Here is a 13,458-nt window from a genome sequence, read left to right as displayed (position 1 = left end):
ATCAAATTATTCAAATTCATTCGATTATATTCATTTATTGAATAAAAAATTAGTTTGATTCTTATACTCGATTTTAAGCTCAATTATTTGTGTTTGAATTTAAGTTCGAACTCAAATTAATATATATATAAGAATAAATAGTAAATTTTAATTAAAATAATAAGAACATATGTTAAAATATAAAAATTCGATTAAACTTATAAATTATTTGAATTGGATATTAAAATGTTCAAATTCGATTCACTTAATAAATCGAATTATTTGAATTCAACTCGATAATAATTAAATTAAATTCAAATTTTATTCAAGTTGTACCAAGTAACTTGCAAAGCCTTGATATATCATTTAACCATTTTTTTCTTTAAATTTCTATAGTAACTTTATCATTTCTTAACGTTAAAATTTCAGATTTCTAATGGTCTTGAATCTCTTGAAAAAGGATGTTTTATCGATTATACCAATCGAAAAGCTACCTTATTTGAGGATGCTCTGTTTAAGGAATTCATCATTTACAAGGACTAAAATTGTCTTGCTCTGCCAATGGATTCTCCAACTTGATTCTCCTGAAATTAAAACATCAGAGTTAAAAGAGTGGCATATAGAAGAAGAGCAATGCCATGTCTGATGAATCGATGGCTGGAATCATATGAGCAATCAGCCCTGCAATGTATGTCCAAAGAAAAAATAATAATAAAAAGATTTATTATTATAAAACTCTATTTCAGCCCTCTTAAAATTAAACATCAATATTTGTCACTATTTTTTTCTTTTTTTTTTTTTTCAGTCTGAAGATGTTTCATAACCATTTCCTCCAAATTTCCTATAGTTTTCCGTTGATCGATTTTACAGTCAAAAGATGACAAATTCATGTTAGTTTCAATGCGGGCCATATATTATTGATTGATTTTTAAAGGAAAGGGAGTGGGAATTTCCCACACTATTTGAAAAATGTGGAAAAAGCAGGTACAAGGGAAGGAGCTTAGCTTTGAAAACTAAATTGCTGTGAAGTCCTGGTCTTTGTTAAACAAGTACCGCTATTTGATACTATTAAATATACTCGTTTTTTGTATTAAGAATTAAATTCAAATTTTGTTTCAATAACAAAAAATTGGAATTTTATTTTGAATAAGACAATTACATGTATTCTGTTTCCTATTTCACCAAATTATTATGTAGTTTAATGAAGTAATTCACAAAGATAGTTCATCTAATTTTTTATGGCGACTGTTCGGGTAAGAAATGGTCACCAGGCCCACCACAACGCCGAAGGTTCACAACTTTTAATAAAAGAGAAATACACCCAGCTAATGCATAGGAATTAAAAATATTGTGCAGATTCAGGCTGATCACTTTGTAGTCCTAGAGAAAGAAAAGTACTTTAGACTCTGTTTTGAAGAAAATCGCATCTGTTAAATTGGGGTAGGTCGAAACGAATTAAACATGAATTGCTTTATCTTTTTTAAACATTTCAATTGATTATTGTACTTTCTTGGAAAGCAGAGTAATACAGTAAAAAAATTCAATAATTGTCCTTTGCTATTAATAAATTTTCAGGGTTGAGTTAATGCACCTACAGAAGAAGACTAAAGACGATAATGATATAATTAAATATGCTTCTTTTTCTTGTATTCAATTGATTTTGCAGGACAAAGTTTAGCGGAAATGAAAGTAAATAATAAAGATTTTTTCTTTTTTTGCTTTCCCGCCCAAAGCTAAATAGTCAGCAGGCCCACCACAATGCCAAAAGTTCACAACTTTTGATCAAAGAGAAATGCACCCAGCTTATACATAGAAATTAAGAATATTGTGCCAGATAAAGCCATTCACTTTGCAGTCCTAGAGAAAGTGGAGTAATTTGGACTTTGTCTTCGAAGATGTTTCTTATCATCTTCCTCCAAATTTTTTGTAATTTTTTATCTATTCGTTTGACTAACGAAACTTAATTCCTTTGATCATCCATTTGTTGTCAGTAAATTACTTAGAAATTGCTTTATTAGTTTACTTGTTAACTATTCAACATTAAAATATTTTTTCTTTACTTTTCTATATATTGTCTGTAGTTAATGATGTCCAATGCAAATAAAACAAGAAAAAACGAGACAACTTCTCTATTGATTGAAATATCAATATTAGGTTGCCTGTTAACTACTATGCAACTTTAAAATGCTTTTTTTCTTAATTTTTCTATAGTCAGTGACCATGTAAATCGAATATGCAAAAGGGTTATAGCTAGGCTTCAAACATGTCAACTAAGATTTAATTACGTAAGTTCATGAGTAAATACTTAAAAAAATTAAAATTTTATCTGTAAAAACTAATCTAAATAATTATTTTTTTTACTTGTCAATTAAAGTTTGATATTCGTTGAAAATATTTTAAAATGAAATTTTAAATGCTTTTAATTGATGTAAAAAATACTTTTTAAATATTATTTAAGAAAAATGAAATTGGTGTAAATAAAAATTAAAATATCATTAATTGTATTATTTAAAAAAATTAATCATATCATATAATTATTAATTGAGGTTATATTTAATATATTATCATTATATAAGTTTTATATTCTGTTAGATATATTCTCTTTTTGCTTTTGCTTTTGTGTCCAAAGTTAAAATAGTCAGTAGGCCCACCAGAATGCCATAGGTTCACAACTTTTGATACAAGAGAAATACACCCAGCTAATACGTAGAAATTAAGAATATTGTGCCAGTTACAGCCATTCACATCGAAGTCCTGGAGAAAGAAGAGTAATTTATGTTGGCCTAGATCAATAAACATAATAATGTAAAAATAATATATCACAATAAATCCATAAAATAGATAATAATTAATAATCAACAAAGGAGAAAAAATAAAGCACACTAAGATTTATGTGAAAAATCTTTTAGTATAGAGAAAAAAATTACGGATCACCACCAAAAAAAAATTTTTACTATCAAATAATGGATATGCAAAGTTATTCTCTAGCTAAAACTAGAGTTAATTAACAATTAAAGAGACAATTGGAGAAATTTCACCAAATAGGTGACTCAACAAATACATTTTGAATTTATTCTTAGAGAGTTCAAACCCGATCTTCCCTGTTCAAAATGTAAAACTTTGAATCATAAACATACTGATAAAATTTCAGCTCAATCGGATTACAAATCAACTTCTGTTTAACCAACTCTCCTTTCTCCCTTTCTCTCTATTTTTCTAGCTTCTTTTTTCTCTTTTTTTTTCTTGGTTTGTGATACCACCTTATTTTCATCTTACAACAATCCCACTTCTTTTTATTAAGTAGCTAAGCTCTGTATAAAAAGAAAGATCAAGGTCTATGGCCTTTGATTAGTCCAAACCTAATTACATAGGGCTGACCCTATTTTCCTAACAATCTCCTCCTTCAGCCTTATTAGGAGGAGATTCATCACTATAGCAGTTTCATTTAGAATTTACCTTAGCCAAGGAATTTATTCCAGCTAAGTTAATGCAGAGTTCAAGCTTCTTTTTGGGAAGTGTCTTAATCAACATATCTGTTACATTATCATCAGTATGGACTTTTCTCAATAGTATCAGCTATTCCTCTATCACTAAACGTAACCAGTAATATCTAACATCAATGTGCTTCATTCTAACATGATACATAGCATTTTTACTCAAATTTAAAGCATTTTGGCTAACACAGAACATCTATACTCTTTCTAATTTAACTCCAATTCAAGAAGAAAACGTTTCATCCAAAGCATTTCTTTACTTACTTCAGTTACTGCAATATACTCAGCATTTTATAGTTAACAAAGCAACACACTTTTGCAACTTATACTGCCAAGACACAGCTTCTCTTATAAAAGTGAACAAATACCCTAAAGTAAAATTTTTACTATCAAGATCACCTGCCATATCAGCATTAGTAAACCTTTCTAGAACTGGTTGTGAAACATCATAACTCAAGTACATTTTTGAAGTGCCCCTCAAATATCTGAAAATTCATTTCACTACTTCTCAGCGAATTTTTTTCAAATTAGAAAGAAATCTACTCATTACACTAATTGCATGAGTAATGTCAAACCTTGTGCAAATCATAAGATACATCAAAAAACCGATTATAAAAGAATAAGGAATATTAGACATAGCTAGTTGCTCTTTTTTAATCACTGGATAAGATTTCTTACTTAGATGAAAATGATTAGCAAGTAGATTGCTAACCGATTTAGTATATTGCATGTTGAATCTACTAAGCACCCATTCAATATACTTTTCTTGTGACAACCACAGCTTTCCAGCTCTCCTATCCTAAATAATGTTCATACTTGTAGACATCAAATTTTGTCCAGGCCTTTTATATTAAAATTATTAATTATAATAGAAAATAAAAATAATAATAAATATATATTTTTAAAAAAATTAAACAAAAAAATACAAAAAAAAGAAAAAAAAAGTGGCAGAAAGCATGGCGGCTAATGCCTGGCACCAGCCACCCTGATGCCCCCTACAGCCTACCCTACAACTTATCTTACAGCCACCCCCTGTCCAACCCAACCAGCCACCTTCTACAACTTACCCGAGCCACTCCCTATAGCCACCCCTCTAAACACCACCTGTTTCCTCTTTGAAACTCTTTAAAAACCCCCAGCTTTTTGCCCTTTCAACCTCCTCTCGGACATATCCTAAAACACCCCAAAACCCCAGCTCATCTACTCCAAAAAAAAAATCCCTAAACTTCTACAACTAGAAGAACGTAAGCACCCCAAACATCCCATAAAACCCATACCCAAACACCCAAACAAAAAAACAGAAACAAAAATAAAAAACAAACAATCCTCCATGTAGGGAAGAACCTTAGCGCCAAGCTACCTACAAACACAAAAAAACACATTAGTCTCATTTCAAAAAAAAAAAAGAGAGAAGGCAGAAAACTTCAAGCCCTGATCTACGACGATTGGGGCTATTTCTAGAGAAAAAAAGTCAAATCTGGAAAGAGAACAAAAAAAAAAAGAACCTTTAGGGTATTTTTGAAGGTTTTTTGATCACCGGTGACCACCAACAGTGACCGTCGACGGTGACCCAGGAGGCGGTCGGTGTGGCAGTCCAACACAGGATTCTGGCTAAGCCAGAGAGTTTTCTAAAGAGCTGGGGAATTTTTTTTTGAAGAAGCTGAGAAATGAGCTAAAACAAAGAGCCTTTTATATAGGAAGCAAATAAGCAAAACAACGTCGTTTAAGTCAGGGAGGATCCGCGTGTCAACCAAGATCTGACTTAGGATCCGCGCGTCGACTTGTTGACCTGTTTCCCTCAACCAGCCTTGAATCGATTTAATTGAATTGTGTGCTGAACTGTCACTCAACTGATTCAACCAAACCGCTTACTGAACCGCCCATGTTTCCAGCCCAACCGAATCACCGTTGATCGAACTGTTGATCAGACCAATTCAGTTAAAAATTTTTTTAATTTTTTTATTGTTATTTTTATATATTAATTATTTATATCATTTTTAACATTATTATTATTGTTATTTATGCATGCTTTAAAAGTTTTAGAGTTTATTAAGATAAATACTTTTTGTTTTATAGTAATAATCAACAATAATAATGATTAAATGAGAATAACAATAATAATAATGTTTTAAAAACTTTTAATTCTTTTTCTAATAATCCAAATATTAAATGAATAATAATAAAATATGAATAAAATGGTAGAATAAAAAATAAAAACTTTCCCTACCTAGATGTTGGAGGGAATACAACCGTGCTTTAAATAATGATAATTTCGCCTAGATGTTTGAGAATTATTATTAAAAAATGTATTAAATAGATTAATATTAACTATTTATAATAAAAAATTTTATTTTCTTAAAATTCATAAAAATTGAACTTGCTCCGAAAGTCTGCCTAGATGTTGGGGATTTTTAAAGATATTTGCTTTTTTTGAAAAAAAAAATTTCAAAAAATCATAATTAAAAAATCTAAACCTTAAACCCTCCAAACCTAAAATTGAAAACCTTAAAAATCTAAAACCTTAAAATCCAAACTTTTAAATTCAAAACCTTAAAACTTTCGAAACCTAAACCCAAAATTTTAAAACCCTAAAAATCCAAAACCCCATAAAATCCAAACCCTAAAACTTTCAAAACCTAAACCCAAAATTTTAAAACCCTAAAAATCCAAAACCCCATAAAATTCAAACCCTTAAATCCAAATACTAAAATTCAAAACCTTAAAAATCCAAAACCCTAAAATCCAAACCTTTAAATTCAAAACCCTAAAATCCTAACCCCAAAACTTTTGAAACCTAAACCTAAAATTTTAAAACCCTAAAAATCCAAAACCCCATAAAATCCAAACCCTTAAATCCAAATCCTAAAATCGAAAACCTGAAAATCCAAAATACTAAAAACCCTAAATTTGGTACGTATTTTCGAATCGTTATTGAAAAATCATTCAAACTTTAAAACCTCGACCCGTACCCAGGTTCAAAACTATTCCAAAACTTTAAAAATATGTATGAAAATCTCAAGTGGAGTAATTTATTTTCGAATGCCGTCTAGATGATGGGGTATCCAAGAAATTTTATTCCATTAAGTTTTTTAGAGGGGCCTTTAATTCACTTTAACAACGGGATTAAATCAATAAATAAAAAGAAATATTAATAACATGGGATCTTAAATATAAATAGTCACACCTAAACTCTGCCTAGATGTTTGAAAGTCAAGGTGGTCTCATTATATTTAAGAATTCAACTTCAAATTTGCATTTCGTCATTATACATAACACATATTAGCTTAAAGGCATTTATTTGTTATTATTTGCACTCATTTCGCATACTTGTTTGCTACTTGATAGTATCATCATTTACTTTTTTTGTACAAAATGTTTTTTACTTACTTTTAAAATTTTGATATTAGAAAATAAAACAAAAATAATATTCCAAATGAAATAATTCTCGGTACTCTACCTAGATGTTGGAGAGTCACCGTTAATTATCTTTCACTAAGAATGTTATTTTCATTTTAAGGAATATTGTGTTAAGTCTTAAGTGAAAAGAGTTATTTTAAATTCTATCTAGATGTTGGAGAATTTTAAGATAATTCTTTAACTTAAAGATTTTCTCAATGTTTCTAAATAAAGAATTTTTGCAAAAAGAACTTTAAAAAAAACAAAGGAAATTAATGTTAAATTTCAAATTGAAACCATTTTTATCTAACACTGAAAATAGTGCATAATTAAATGATACCAATTTATTGGTATTGTGGGGGTGCTAATCATTTTCCACACATAACTAACTCCCGAACCCAACCTGATTTTCATAGATCAAATTTTATCTTTTTGATAAACTTTAAACCCACTTTTATAGTTTTATTAAAAATATAAACTTTTAGGTGGCCAATCACACCCTAACAAAGATTGGTGGTGACTCCTATTTTATTTTTTCTCGATTTTAAAATACTTTATGTTTGGCGATCCCAAAACCGTTATGACAACTTGGTGACTCCACTAGGGACTTTGAGAGTCAAGCCAAAACTTTAGTTATGTGCTATTGATAATTGTTGGATTTAATTAGTTTTATTTGATATTTAATGTAATTTCTTTTATTTTATAGAAGTTAATAAACAAAATAAATTGTATGTTATTTGATATTACTCTATTTTGATTCTATGTTTATGATTTATTTATTTTATTTTGACTAATACATTACTTTGCACATATTTCGCATATTCACTTACATGCATGAGCTCTAGACTTGGGCTCTATTCCTTTTAGGAGGAAGTGAAGTAGCTACGCTCTCATGAAGTGATAACCTTCGTATTTGATAGTAAAACACTTCCACTTAGATTGAACCATTTTCGTTAGTAGCCTATAATGGGTGAGGATCGGGGAGCCTTACTAGTCTATAATGGACAATGATGTGAGGAATAGTCTGGGAACCTTTAGACGTATATATCCTAACCCAACATATCGTGAGCCATAGAAAGCTTGCTCTATGGTAGAGCCTTGCTGACCTTTTTATAGAAATAACCCAAGTATGTATTAAAATTTGAAAAAATGGATAATAAAATAAAAGCATTTTCTTGAAAAAAATAAATTTTCTCTTAACATGTAGTTTATTCATTTGGTAATTGTCCAAATTCTACATTTTAATAAAATATTTTAGAATAAAATGATTTTTTTTAGCATTATCTAAAAAAAAAAAGGTTTTCAGAAAAAATTACAGATTTTTCTTAAATTTTTTGTTTATTGGCCAAATAAAAATTAATTTTCAAGTCTTATTTATTTCATTTTTCCTTCTTAAAACAAAAAATTTCATATTTTATTTCATCTTTCGCATTTTATACATCGTAATAAATAATACATGTATCCTATCCCATGCACATCACAATAAGATAATACATACATTGCATCTTATCTACATCAATATGATCCCATGTTTTGCATGTGTGGATAAATGATATATGCCTTCCATACGCATCTTAATAGGTAGTGTGTACACTCTATTTCATTACATATTTGAAAGTAGTGTTAGTTCATTAGGTTGACATAACACAAGTATTGCATTCCATGTAAAAATATAACATGCACTTGATAGGTTTACACATTCCATACAAGTATGCTGCATTAGTCATAGGAATACATCTCATCATTCATGTAAATATGTCATTGCATTTCATGCATATAGATTCATGAATAGTAGGGTCGTATGGAACATACGTTGCATTTCATATCCCACAATCCCTGCAACATAACATTACATTCCTTGCATATACATTCATGGTTGACAAATTTTCATTTGGGTCCTTGTACAAATAAAAATTCATTATCTTAAGCATATATGCATTTCATGACATTCTTTAGTCATCATATTCATGTATTCATAAACATGCTAGGGAATGCAATAGAACGTGAACAGACAATTGGCAAGATTAAAATAGATAATAGTAGAATTGACAAAAGGGAAAAGAATTGTAGAAATGCACAGGATAAGGGAGAAAACAGCTATTCAGACACCATTGTATCCATCAAGTTCACATATGTTCAAGATCCCTATGTGTCGCAAGCACCTCTAACAGCTCATCAACCTTATATTGACCCCTTCTACCAAGTTGCCATCAGATCAGATAAATGTCAATCTTAGGTGTACTCCTCATGACTTTACTGCTGTGGCTAATGTGGATGATCATAAAGAATTGAAAAAATTGAATAGGGTGCTAAATCCATCAAGAGATACGATGATGAAAGATAAATTTGATATGTTAGAAAGGAGATTGAAAGCCATGATGTGTACGGGAATGTTAACGCCAGTGAACTTAGTATAGTGTCTGATCTTATTATTCCATCAAAATTTAAAGCCCTAGATTTTGAGAAATATGATGGAACAAAATGGCCTTTAACACACATCGCCATGTACTATCGAAAAATGATAGGCCATACTCATGATGATAAATTGTTGATCCATTACTTTCAAGATAGTCTCACTGGGTCTATAGCAAGATAGTATGCTCAGCTGGATTGAAATAAGATTTGCTTTTGGAATGACTTAGCTAGGGCCTTTAAAAGCATGTTGAAGATATAACGCCAAATAAGATGTCCCTACAGAATGTGAAGAAAAAGTCAACTGGAATTTTTAAAGAATATGCACACGATGGAGAAACATAGTAGCCTAAGTACAACCACCCTTGTCAGAGAAAGAAATTGTTGTTTTGTTTGTCAATTCCTTGAATACTCCTTATTATGAAAGAATGATTAAGAATGTCTCCAAAAAATTTTTTAACATGGTGATTCCTGGTGAAATTATAAAAAATGCAATCAAGAGTGGCAGGATTAAGTTAAAAGATACAACAGATGTTAAAAAAAAATACATCAGAAAAGAATGAAAGAAAAGTGCAAGTAGTCATAATGGAAGGGCATCTACCCAATAGCTTTATCCCGTACAATCTTTATCCTTTTTATCAACCTTATCACCCTATCACAGGCAATATCTCTCATAACCCATATCTTTGCCAACCAAGCTAGCTCTTGGGCTTTCCAGTAAATTCACATCCTCAAATGGCCATTCATGATCTTGTCACTACTTTTGAACCTACCATTTGATCAATAAAAAATTGAAAGAGACCAAAGAATGATCAAGAGAAATTGCCCATCCCTATTTCTCACCTTTAACCTTTACTAATAAAAGGTCAGTATCTCACTCCTGTGCCTTTGAAAACAACATCAAACCCATCGACAATGAGTTTCGACCCTAGTGGCAAGTGTGATTATCATATAGGGGCAATTGGTCACTCAACTGAAAAATACAAGCAGCTCAAAAAAAGGTTGAAGATTTTATCAAAAGGGGTATTTTGACTCCAAAGGTGATAGAACAATGGAAGTTGACTCCATCCAATTGTCAAATGTGAGGTATTGAGATGAAGAGAGAGGTCTCGAGTTTTGAAAATCAAGATAAGATGATTTTTTTTGAATCTTTTTACTATGTATGTATGGCATGTGCATTGTGTCTTTAGGAGTTATCTAACTTATTTTGAAAGAATTGAATGCTTTGAATTTTTTTTATGAGATTTCTCTTTATGCATTTGTTTGAATAAAAAGTCCCACATGAGTAACTTTCAAGATTTAAAAAAAAAAGAAAAAAAAGAAAAAGAAGTTTTCTTCTACAATAAAGATGGAAGGATTCTTAAAGGAAATTGTGTTTACTATTAGAAAAAAGCTCATCAAATACCTTCACACCTTTTCAAATACTTTCATGCCCCTAACCACTCAATTGATTTAGCTTACCAACCATAATTTCTCAAGGAATGTGAGTTTGAATTCATACCTTAAATGGCCAATAATCTTTTCTTAGACAAAGAACAAAAAAGATTAATTTTAAAAATTCATTTTGAATTTTAAAAATCAGATACTCTTTCAAATTTTCAATTGGTAATTCAATGTGGTCAAAATTTTACCATGACCATAGACAAAAAAATGCTTGAATTTTTTTTCTCTTAAATAACCTTTGCTCCATGTCTTAAGGCACATTGAGAAAAAAAATCCATTTCTGCCTAAGACAATTTATTTCATACTTTTATACTTTTTCTCTTTCCTTTCAGCAAAGAATGCCAAAAAAAATTTTGGAGCCTAAAGAGTCTTTTTGAACTATGCGATTGATCCTATACGACTTGATTGTCATTAGAATCTTGAAAAAATAAAGATAGGGCATCACAAAAAAAAAACAAAAACAAAAAAAGCAAAAAAAAAGTAAAAAGATAAAAAAAAACAAAAAGGACATTTTCAATGATTTGCCATTCTAACCAAGTGATCACGTTTGAAATGATGAATGACTATCTTTCTCTATCCTTTTCATACATAAAAATTATCCATTTGCTACCCATTTGAGCTTATTAAATTTTTTATTCCAAAATAAACCCTAGCCAAGGATCATCATTTACATTGGGTGTAAAATACAAATATATTCAAGATCAACTTCAAGAAAAGTATCCAATATTGAAAACATCTAACATGCCCTTTAGAGATGAAAGTTTGGGGCAAAAAGTGAATAAAGATTCAATTGGAATCTCAAGAATTCAAGAGAGTGAACAGTTAGAGATAAAGTTAGGCATTTCCAAGGAAGAACAAAGAAACTTTAGAGATAAGAATCTGAAGTTTTAATTAGAATTCAAAAAAAATAGAAAAAAAAAAAAGAAAATGTGTACCTTGAAAATGAGAATTCAAGGCAAAAAAGAAGGAGGTGAATAAAGTTGCTGAAATTAAAGATAAATGTTTCAAAAAAAAAAAAAACAAAGGAAGAACGTCAGATAATGCTCCTTAAGATCATTGGCCTAATTACCCTGAATAATATATTTTGAGCTTATTTATCCATTCTTTCAAAACCTTTAATCTCGGCCTATATTACACACCTTGAAAAATCCATTTTGATCAAATGTGGACACTTGGATTAAAGAGCAATGTCCTTGAATTTGTATATACTTGTTAAATTCTTCATTGATAGAAAAATATAACTCTAAGGTGAAAACCCCAATAGAGTAGTTTAGAGCTAAAGTTATTTTTGAGGCCCCAAAATGAATTTCAGAGTTCTAAGGTTTTATTCAAAATAAAAAATCTTGATGCAAAGCCTTTTGAAAGACCAATACCTATTAAAAACCTTCCATTTAAAAAAAATACCAACCTTGTCCTCTTCCTAAATCTTGTTTGAAAAGTAATGGCTAGTTTTGACTCACATTGAAGTATCATGTTTTCAATAAAAGAAAAGTGTTTTAAAAAATTATCTCTTTTGTGAGCCCAAGAGAAATCCTTGCAACCCTCATCGAGCTTTCCATGAGATATGCCACCAGTGAAAAAAATTGAATTATCAATTACCTCACCTATAAGCCTTTCAAGTAGTAGTCATCAATTTCTAAGAGATTCAGAAGTCATGAGTTTTAACTTTTTCATTTGATTGCAAAGATACTTTATGTGGGGCAATTTTTTTAATCGCTTTTGAAATTTTAGAGATTATTTGAGTATTTTGTACATAATACTGAGATCATTTTTTTTTTCGTGAAAATGAAACATTGAAATTTGAATAGAGATTTTTCAAAAAAAAAAGGGCATCAAAAGTCTTTGTATTTACTTTGCTTGCATCGTGAGAAAGATGTCTGACTTGCAAATAAAAAATATAACAAGAGACATTCATAGTTACGTCATTTACTTATGCATCATAAAAGGGATATTTGCATTTGTATCACTCGCATCTGTATCATAAGAAAGATATTCGCATTTGCACTTGTATAAGATATTTGTATTCACACCAAAAGAAGAATTTGCATTTGCATCATGGCATCTGCATCCTAAGAAAAGATATTTGTAGGGGCATCTACATGGAAAGAACATTGTCATTTGCATTGTGAAAAAGTCAAATGTATTTGCATCAAGCATTTAGATTCTTACATTGGCATTGACATTTGCATCGATATTTCCATTAGCATCATTTGATGAGAATAGACATTTATATCATGATTGCATTTATCAACTTTGTAAGTACTAAAAACAAAAAAAAAAAGAAAAAAGAGCATGTTTTTAAAGTTTTAAAGTCCCTGTTTAAGAGGAACCGTTTTCAATCAAGACTTCAAAGCCTCTATTTAATAGGAACTAATTTCAATTAAGATTTCAAAGCCTTTGTTTAAGAGAAACCAATTTCAATCAAGATTTCAAAGCCTCTATTTAGAAGGAACCTCTTCAGATAAGACCTTTAGAGTCTCAAAAATCTCTAATCAAGCAAAAGCTATGTTTAAAAAGATTTTTAAATTTTCAAAGTTCCATTGCCTCTAATAAGGAGGAGCATTCAAAGATTTTGAGATTTGTAAGACCTCCAGGCACAACTTCCAAGACCTTCGGGCAAAAGATTTTCAAATTTTCAAAGTTTCATTGCCTCTTATTAGGAAGAGCATTCAAAGATTTCGAGATTTGTAAAACCTCCGGGCATAACTTTCAAGACCTTCGGGCAAAAGATTTT

Source organism: Durio zibethinus, chromosome 12, assembly GCF_047325235.1.
Source record: "Durio zibethinus cultivar Kanyao isolate XHJ-2024 chromosome 12, ASM4732523v1, whole genome shotgun sequence".
Lineage (NCBI taxonomy): Eukaryota > Viridiplantae > Streptophyta > Magnoliopsida > Malvales > Malvaceae > Durio > Durio zibethinus.
Note: the sequence above shows the minus strand (reverse complement) of the source record.